This window comes from Apus apus, chromosome 27 (assembly GCF_020740795.1).
Source record: "Apus apus isolate bApuApu2 chromosome 27, bApuApu2.pri.cur, whole genome shotgun sequence".
Lineage (NCBI taxonomy): Eukaryota > Metazoa > Chordata > Aves > Apodiformes > Apodidae > Apus > Apus apus.
This window is the reverse complement of record NC_067308.1, coordinates 1199093-1208463: the sequence shown is the minus strand read 5'-3', so window position 1 is coordinate 1208463 and position 9371 is coordinate 1199093. Positions and strand designations below refer to the sequence as shown.

Genomic DNA, 9371 nt, shown 5'->3' with positions numbered 1-9371 from the left:
TGTCCCCGAAATTCCCTTTCCCTCTGTCCCCCCCTAATCCTATGGGAATGGCAGAAGCCGGACACGCGTGGGGGATCCGAGGGGGTTTCGTGGGGGTCCCCCCCTGAGCTGCCGGCTCCTTAACCGGCCCCATCGTCCCTTCTCTTCCAGACCAGCCCCGCGGCTCCGGCTCCGGTCCCTGCCCACGGGGGGAACGGCCCAAGGTGGGTCACGGGGGGGGGGAACCGTGGGGAGGAAAAATCACGGGGGAGGGAGTTGTGGAGTGGGGGTGGCAACAGCCCCGGGCTGGGAATTGCCCCGGGAAGGGGCCCAAGAGAGGAGAGGAGTTGGGAGGTTCGGGGTGGTGGGTTGGAGGCGAGGGGTTCCCCCTCCCGGGGAAGCCCCCGGTGGGTGCTGTGAGACCCCCCCCCGCCCCGAGCAGCCGGCACGATCTTCCTGAAATGTTTGGGGTTGTTTTTTTTAGCCCCAGCCAGGGCTGGAAGTGAAGGCGGGGGGGTAAGGAAAGCAGGGGGAAGGAGCACACACCCCCCCCCCGGGGACCCCCAAACCCCTTCGTGCAGACAAGTCGGGTCGGAGGCCACGGGGAGGGGCTGGGGGGGCAGAACCCGAGCCCCGGGGGTGGCAGGGCCGGGCTGGGAGGGGTCTCCAGAACCCCGAGCTGCTGGGACCCCCACCTCGGGCAGTTTTGGGGACCCCTCAGGCAGGTTTGGGGACCCTCAGTGGTCTCTGCTGGCTGGATACCCCCCCCACCCGGACCCTCCTGCTCCCCCCGTTGCTTTTTCCCTGGCATCACTGCCCTCCCAGCCAGAGTATTCCCAAAAACTGGGCCTGAAGGGAGCCAGACCAGTGAGCTCCCGTTTTCCCAGTAGCTACAACTGGGAAAGAAGGTCCGGACGTGCTGGTTGTGGCAGTGAGGGAATCTGGGTCCAGGAAGGAGATAAAAATTAATAACATCCCAGCCACCCCAAACCCCCAGGCTGGGTATTTTTACACTAGGGAAAAAAATTCCAAGGCAAAGAGGAATTTTAAGATCGAAGGGGCAAAAAAATCCAACCCGAAGAAATGTTGTTGTTTGAGGGAAAAGAATGTGTTTGGTTTTGATGCTGTGGGAATGAAAAGGGTGTAAAATAGAGAAGCCGTGGGGCTGGAACTGCAGAAATGAAAGGGATTGGGGTCTGGGGTCTGCAGAGCACGGTCCTGGCAGGGGGTGGGGGGCTCCCCTTTCTCAGGAGGGGCTGAGACCCCCCTGGCAAGGGATGGAGAGGGCAGAGAGGTGGGGGGAGGGTTGGTGTTGGGGTGGGTGGTGGTGGAGATGAGGGTGGTGGTGGTGAGGATGATGGTGATGGTGCTGAGGGTGATGAGAGTGATGGTGGAGGTTGTGTTGGAGCTGAGAGTGGTGATGGAGATGGTGGTGGTGATGAGGGTGGTGATGAGGGTGGTGATGAGGATGGTGGTGGTGATGGTGGTGGTGATGGTGGTGATGATGAGGGTGGTGGTGGTGATGAGGATGGTGATGGGGGTCGTGATGATGAGGGTGGTGGTGGTGATGGTGGTCGTGATGATGAGGGTGGTGGTGGTGTTGAGGGTGGTGTTGAGGGTGGTGATGAGGGTGATGGTGGTGGCGTCGGGGATGATGTTGAGGGTGGTGGTGGTGATGGAGGTGGTGGTGGTGTTGAGGGTGGTGGTGGTGATGGAGGTGGTGATGAGGACGGTGATGAAGGCGGTGGTGGCGCTGCCGGTGACTGGCGGTGCTGGTGCAGATGGGTGGGGGTGATGGTGCAGATGGGGTGGCAGCGATGGGTGGCGGTGGGTGATGATGATGGTGGTGAGGGGTGGTGGTGGGGGGGGGTTGGCAGGGCCGGGGTTGACGGGTGGTGGCGGCGGCGGCGACGCGCGTGTGCGCGCGGCTGGGGGCCCCTCCCCCGCCCATTGATGAACTGATAGGCGCTGCAGAGGGGGGGTGGGAGTCAGGGCAGGTGACGTCAGAGGGGTCCCAGCCAATGGGAAGGGCCGGCGAGGGCCGGGAATGGGAAAGCATGAATGAAAAGTGCCGCGCGCCGCTCCCCCCGGCGCAGAGGCTGCGGGCAGCGGCTGCGGGCAGCGCTGGGCAGCAGGTAGGAGCCGAGCCGAGCCGAGCCGAGCCGAGCCGAGCTGAGCCGAGCCGAGCTACGAGCCCTGGCACCGGCCCCGCGGGGATATCTGGGCGGGAGGGATTTGCGTTTCCGAGGAGCGGGGCTCCGAGCATCCCCGCAACATCGGACGTGCCGGCCCGGAGGCAGGAGGGATGCAGGTGAGGGAAGGCTGGAGCCGTCCCTAGGAGAAGGGAGGGAGGAGAGAGAGAGAGAGAGAGGGATGCGGGGCTCCCGGAGGAAGGAGAGGGATGCGGGATCCTCTCCTGTAAGGATGGAGGTGATGCGGGTTGTTCTGGAGGGGAGGAAGGGCGGAGGGAGGTAGGTTCCTTCCAGGAGGAAGGAAGGGTGGGGGGACGCAGGTCACCCCGAGGAAGGAGAGGGCTGCAGGTTCCCCCCTTTCAGCCCGGAGAAAGGAAGGATGGAGGGATGCTGAGGCCCCCCCCCCAAGAAGGATGGAGGGATGCGGGTCCCCCGCGCAAGAAGAAAGGACGGAGGGATGCGGGGAAAGGCAGGCGAGGGGTGCGGGAGAGGCAGGAGAAGGATGCGTGTCCCCCCCAGGAGGAAAGCTGCGGGTCCCCCCCCCCCCCGAAGCCAAAGGGCGCTGCGGGTCCGTGCCCGCGGTGCGCGGTCCCTGCGCGGGGGTCCTGAGCTGCGAGCAGGAGTCGCTCCCTCCCTCCTGTCCTTCCCTTCCCTCCCTTTCATAATTTCCTCTGGGTTTTTCTGTGTTTATTCATCGCTCTTGTTCCCCCAGATCTTGCCTGAATCCAAAGCATCACAAGTTATTATTTATTTTAACCCGGCAGGTTCATTGATGATGATGATGATGATGATTTATTTATTTATTTTTGTCCTCGCAGTCATTTTGTTTCGAGAGCGTTAAATGCATTTTCTGGGTGGGGGGCTGGAGGGGGGGGGGGGAGAAAAATGCCCTTTCGGTCTTTTTCTGCATATTTTAAGTTGCGGGAGCAAATGATATTGGCTTTGATTCTTGCCGCTTGGAATGCATCCATCTCGGAGTTATTAAAAATCACGCGGGTTTTAATTCTCAGCACCTGCAGAACATGGTTTGCTCTGCAAACCCAATTTCAACAAACCTCCAATTCCCCCCCCACCCAAAATTGTGCTTTCCAAGGGGGCCTGATCCTGCTTGTCCCACTGATGCTCGGGAGAGCTTTGCAGGACCAGGGTGGAACTGGGTGCTGATGATTTTGGATCTCGCTGCTAATCTTTGCATTTCTTTTTTAATTCGTTTTCCTCCCTCGTTCCTTCCTTAAAAGCCCCCTCCCGAGCCCCCCCTTGGAGAAGAAGAGGTTGGCTTTTTCCTGTAGACTTCAGGGGTTGGTTGTTATCTTTGGTTATCTAGCTGTATGAGTGGTGTCAATTCTTCATAAAGCTAGATAACCGAAAGTAAAAATAACCCCATTACACGCCTGAGGAGGATGTGGAGAAGAAAGGAAATTCATCAAAAGGAAGAGGAGGAAAAAAAAGAGAGAGAGAGGAAAAAAAAAAACCAAAATGAAAAAAGAAATGGAAAAAAAAAAAGGAGAGAGAGAAAGGAAATGAGAGGTGGAAAAAAAAAAAAATCCCCAAACTGGGGGGAAAAGAAAAAAAAAAAGACAACTTTTTGAGACTGGAATTTAAACCCGAGGTAGGATTTTATGTTTATATTTTTTTTTAAAAGCACCTCTTTGTGGTTTGAAGCGAGAGTTGAGTGATTTGGGGGCATGGGAAGAGGAAGATGAGGATGGTGCTTCTCTCTGCTCGGCTGGGGCTGTAATTGAATTAACCGAGTCAAAGTTGCAATCAGAGGGGGAATTAGTTGAGCCCAGGACACAACCTGCAAGCCGAGGAGGAACTTTGATGCCATAAACCAGCCGTAGAGCACCAGAGAATCCTTAAATCAATACAGATGATTGTGCTGGATGATATGTTTAATAAAGCAGCAACAGAGCAATGGTTATTCATGCTTGTTTTGCAAATACGAGCACTGGATTCTTTTAAATTTTCATCCCCCTACCCTCCTTTTTTTTTTTATTTTATTCCTTCTCCTCCTTCCCATTCACTCTCTGCTTTATGTTGAATTTTCTTCCCTGTCAGATCTGCCTGGATATCTGGATTAGACAGGAGATGGTGATTTGGAAAATGGTTTCTTGCAGTTTTCTTTGTTGTTGTTGTTTTCTTCCCCCTTTCCCTCGTACCTCTAACCAAACGTTTTGCTTTCCTCTTTTAACCCTTTGTCTGGGAACGTTTCTTGGAATGGACTCAAGATTCCAAGAGCAGGGATTTTTCAAAACCAAAACCAAACCTGGATCTATCCAACTCACGTATGAAACTGTCTGAGACCAATTGGGGAACTTGATTATTCTCTAATTTATCCTCTCTGCAAATTCCTGCTGGTCCTTAACCCCTTTTTGCTGGATTATACATTAACCTCTTCCTGATGGAAATTGGGATTTATTTTCTTTTTTTACCTACTTTACTGTAGAAGGGAATTTTGGGGCCAAAAAAAAAAAAAAAAAGGCTAACTGGGCGCTTCCCACTTGCTTTTAATGGTCAGACTGGTCACCTTAGGTGCCAATAATGCAAAATACAGGCACGTATTTTGAGAGGTGTCTTGGTGCTGCTTAGAAGAACACCAAGACCTTCTGGTGGGTTCAGAGAATGGAGAATCCCAGAAGGGTGATTCCAAGGGGAAAATGAAAAATATATATAAATATATATATATATATATATAAAAATCAATTAGATTTCATCATAATAAAGAACACATGGGGGTGACAGCACCTGGGCTAATTTTGGAAAGGAGGAATGAGAGCCCTGCAGGTTTATGAAAACCCTTTTTATTTCTGTTTTTTTTTGGGGGGTGAGGGAATGTAGGGAAGAACAAAAAAAAAGAAAAAGAAAAGAAAAGCTGGTTTGACCTTTGCTGGACCCGCTCGTTTGGGATCTTGAGCAAAAAACTGGGAAGAGAAATCATCCCTGGTAGTTTGTCCAGGGAAAGGTTGTGGTTGGGGTGGGACATGGAAGGTTTCTCCTGCTCTTGTGGTTCCTTGAAATGAATAAACAATCTCTTTTCTATCCCCCACCCCCCTCCCAACCCATGGCCTGTAATTCAGAGTAATTTAGTGAGTGTGTTAATTCCCTCTAATGGGGAAAACACCAGGAAAAACCTTCCTGGTCTCCTTGGAGTTCACCTGGGGCTGCCAATGTTCCTGCAGCCTCTGCTGCCGTGGTCGGGGTGTTGGGAAGTTCTTCCAAGGTTTTCTGTTCTTCCCGGTTCTCCGTTGTCTTCCTGCTGCTCCTCCCTGGGCAGAGTGGGAAGCACAGATCTCCTGGCCTGGTGGTTTGTCACCAGTCCCAGGGGGATATTGCAGAGGGCAGGACAAACAGAGAAACCAGCTCCAGAAAGTCTTGGTCCGTGGAAGGGAGGAGAGCATCCTCCGTGGAAGGGGGGAAAGTGTCCTCCATGGAAGGGAGAGAACATCCTCCATGGAAGGGGGGAGAGTGTCCTCTATGGAAGGGGGAGAACATCCTCCATGGAAGGGGGGAGAGGGTCCTCTATGGAAGGGGGAGAACATCCTCCATGGAAAGGAGGAGAGTGTCCTCCATGGAAGGCAGGAGCCTGTCCCCCGTGGAAGGTGGGGAGCATCCTTCACGGATGCTCGTACCCCGAGTGCTTTCTAGGATGGAGTTGGGCACTTTTTGGCTTTGGTGGCAGCAGGATGTCCCCACATGGAGCTCTCCTCCTTCACCCTCCAAGGCAGACTGAGCCAGGAGGAGAAGGGTTGTGCCAGCGCCCGCCGGGCTGACGGGCTGGGACGTGTCTCTGGGCATTCACCAGCACTGAGTGGTGGCCCCAAAGTCCTCACCCAGGGATGAGGGACTTTTATTCCTGGGTGGGCACTGATGAGCTGCCATGTGCCACCCACCATTGGCTGGTGTCTTCGTTTGGGGGGGGGGGAAAGTGCCTTTCATCCAATGGGGGCTGGAAACGATGCTGTGTGATCATCTCTTGGTGTTCCTCAGTGACCAATCGTGGTCTGTGCAGGGCCATGGCAGCACCACCATAGGCTGATGGGTGATGGTGTCACTTGCTTGGGTATAACAAAGGCACCTCAGGAATTGGGGGGGGATGCAAACTGGGATGAGGGTGAGGCTTGGTGGGGAATTGAGCCACCTGGAATGCATGGAGCCTGCGTGATGGGCAGGAGGTACCCGTGCTGGTTGGTGATGGAGGGGACGCCTTCAAAGCCCCACCTGGCTCTCCAGAGCTTGTGCACCTCAAAAAAATGCTTGTGACCCCCCCCTTTCTGCTCAGGGACACGACGACCCCGCAGGGCTAAAGCATCTCCAGGTCTTCACCCATCCCTTCGTACTCCCAGCAGCGGGAATGGGAACCAGTTCCACCCCACTTGAGTGGAGGCTGACCCTGGGGCTGGGTCCCCTGGGGCTCTGGGTGCTGTTGGACCTGGTCACTCCCCTCCAGGTGCCAATTTCTGTTTCTTTCTTTCTCTTTAATCCAGATTTTCGTGGGGTGGGGAACAGCTCCGAGCGGCAGGGCCACGAGCTCTCCCGGAGCTCTTTGGGAACGTGGGTTGGAATAGTCTCCCAAAGAGCTGATTCAGGATTATTATTTCCCCCCCCCACCTCCTTTTTCTCCCTGCTGGAAAACACCAGCACCAGGAAAACCTGGTGTGACATTGATCCAAATTGCAGTTTACGTGTGGCCATTTCAGCTTCCTTGGACACTCTGATGTGACTGGTTAACACTCAGCACTGTCTGCTCCCCTCTCCCTCCCGGAGACATAACTGCTGGAGACGTGGAGAGGAGATTCACCTCCCAAAGTTCTTTTCCACGCTCAGAATCAGTGAGTTTGGAGCAAAAAAAAAACCCCCCAAAATAAGGAGCAAACCCCAAAAATAAGGAGCAAACCCCAAAAATAACGTGCAAAAAAGCAACGCGAATTTATCTACCGAGAAGAACCAATCAACCCAATGATTGGAAATGATGAATTTCATTCCATATATCGTTTCCATCTGGGAAAAAATCTTGTGACTGGGTCACCTTTGGGTCCTACCTTTAATATTTAAGCTTGGGGTGCAGAAATGCAGCAGGTCAGGTTGGTTCTGAGCCCAAAAACCCTTTGTACCCTCCTCATCCTACGAGCGACGGGCTGGTTGGGGACACTGGAAACACCCAGAAATTCTCCTGCTGGTGGAGATGAACTTTTTTCCTTGCACAGGATAAAACATTTGATTTTTCTTTTTCTTTTTTTGAGTCAATAATATTCACCATTTCTCAGCCCTCAGACTGTGGGGGGGGGGGGGGGGAAAAAGGTTAAAAAAAAATAACATCGGGATTTTTTTTCTTTTGCGTCTGAGGAAAATTGACATTTCCCAGACTGAGGGAATGATTTTCTGGTCTTTGACGGTATGAAATGGAAAACAAAAGGAGGCCCTGATGGCTCAAGCCCCCTCGAGGTCTCCTCAGGGTGGGAATTACCCCTTTTCCTCCCTAAACTCTCCCTCCTGCCACGGCCCTGTGAGCGGTGGGTCGGGCAGGTGTGGAATGACCCCCAGGAAATCATCTAGATAAGATATGAGATATGTGTGTGGACACCTAGAGATTTTTGGAGCGTGTATCTTTATATTTTTGGAACGTACCTCTATATTTTTAGAAGGTGTGTCTCTATTTTGGGAACACGTACCTGTTTTTCCATCTCCCGACGATCCGCGCGGGAGACACGCGGGCCGGTGGGGGGTTCCTCACTCCCAACAAACCCCCCCAGAAATTGTTGGGGTGTCAGGTCAGGGTGAGCCGAGGTCCAGGCCACCCTGCCTGGCTGTAGGGGTGCTCCCTGTGCCCGGAGCAAGGGGATATCTTCCTGCCATCCCTACTTCCAGGGGTCAAATATCCTTCTTGCAGCCACCAGAGCGGGGCTTTGTGAGGAGACCAGAGTCTTTCCTCTCCAAACCATCAGGGTTCCCAAAGCCTGGAATGTTTTCCAGGGAAGGGATTTTTGGTGTGGGGTTTATTTTTCTTGATGTCGGGATTAGGAGAGAAGCTGAACGGGCTCTTGAAGCCGTGGAGGAATCAGTTCAGGCCCTGCTTGAATTCCAGGCGCTGGGAGGGGATGTGGGAACCGGCCGTAATTCACCCCCTGGGCCCCCTCAATTTCAGCCCCCCGAGGGGTGCAGGCAGCTGCCCCTTCACTCTGCCCCCCACCTTTGTCCCTCTGCAGATGTGGGTCTGGCTTTGAGGTGGTTTGGGACACCCTGTGGTGGTTTTAGGGTGCCCAGTGCCAACATCCCTATGGCAGCAGGAGAAGGGAAAGGGGATTTTTTGAATCCCCCCCCTCTTTATCCTTCAATTCCAGGGTGTAAACGAGGTGCAAAAAGTGGGATCCGGGGAAAAAACGGGTGGCAGTGCCCTGAGGGGTGGGGAGGAAGGAAAATGATGAGCTCTGTGTGTTGAGAGGGCTGGGATGCATCCAGGGGGGTGGGATGTGGAAGCGGAGCCGCCGCGTCCTCGGCTCCCTGTCACCCGCCGCTGTCACCGCAGGTTTTGCTGGTCTGGGCTGGTGTGACAGCCCTGCCAGCCTGGCGAGGGTCGGGGGGTGGGGTGGGAGCCCTAAAAATAGCCCTGAGGCCGCATTTCAGGTTTGTCCTGCAGGATTTGCAGGGACGGAGATCGGGAAGGGATGTGACGGGGGGTTGTCCTGACACCCCCTGCTCGACGCTTGTCCCTCCGGAGCTGGGGGAAGGTGACGAGGGAAGGAGCTGGTGACAAGGGAAGGGAGCTGGGATCTGGCCCTGGGCAGAGCTGTGGTGGATTATTTTCAAGGAAAAAAAATGGGAAGTTCTGGTTGAGGAGCCCCCCAGTGAGAGACCCACCGAATCCCAGGGCTGGGATGGAGCCAAGGGGTGTCCTTCTATCCCAAAGTGAACCAGGCTAAGAGAGAGGGCTGGGATCAGTGCTCCTGGTTGGATCCATCTCTGGTGATCAGTGGATCACGGATCCTGGTAGAACTTCAGGATTTATCCCTCTCCAACCAAGCCCAAGCTTGGACCTGGCATCTGTAAGTGTCAAGCTGAGCTGTGTAATCCCCACCCAGCACGGAGGCCGTGCCCTGAGCTGCAGCTTTGACAGCCCAGGCTAGGTGTAAAAATCGTTGTAATTCTACTTTCAGGGCTTTTAGGATTGTGGGAGCAGGGACAAAGTGCCAGGACACAGAGGGA

At 54.2% G+C, this 9371-nt stretch overlaps 1 long non-coding RNA gene across 5 annotated transcripts in view; it reads left to right on the top strand.

Annotated features, from left to right (window-relative positions):
- Window positions 1–2076: 2076 nt before the first annotated feature.
- LOC127394901 (uncharacterized) overlaps window positions 2077–9371 on the top strand; it is a 30221-nt gene continuing 22926 nt past the window's right edge. For 2 of the 5 annotated variants that reach the window (XR_007891697.1, XR_007891696.1), the window contains exon 1: window positions 2079–2114. This is a non-coding gene — a long non-coding RNA (uncharacterized LOC127394901). Of the gene's footprint in view, window positions 2115–3669; window positions 3781–9371 lie in introns of those variants that run through there. The other 3 variants (XR_007891695.1, XR_007891694.1, XR_007891698.1) reach the window with 2 other exon arrangements.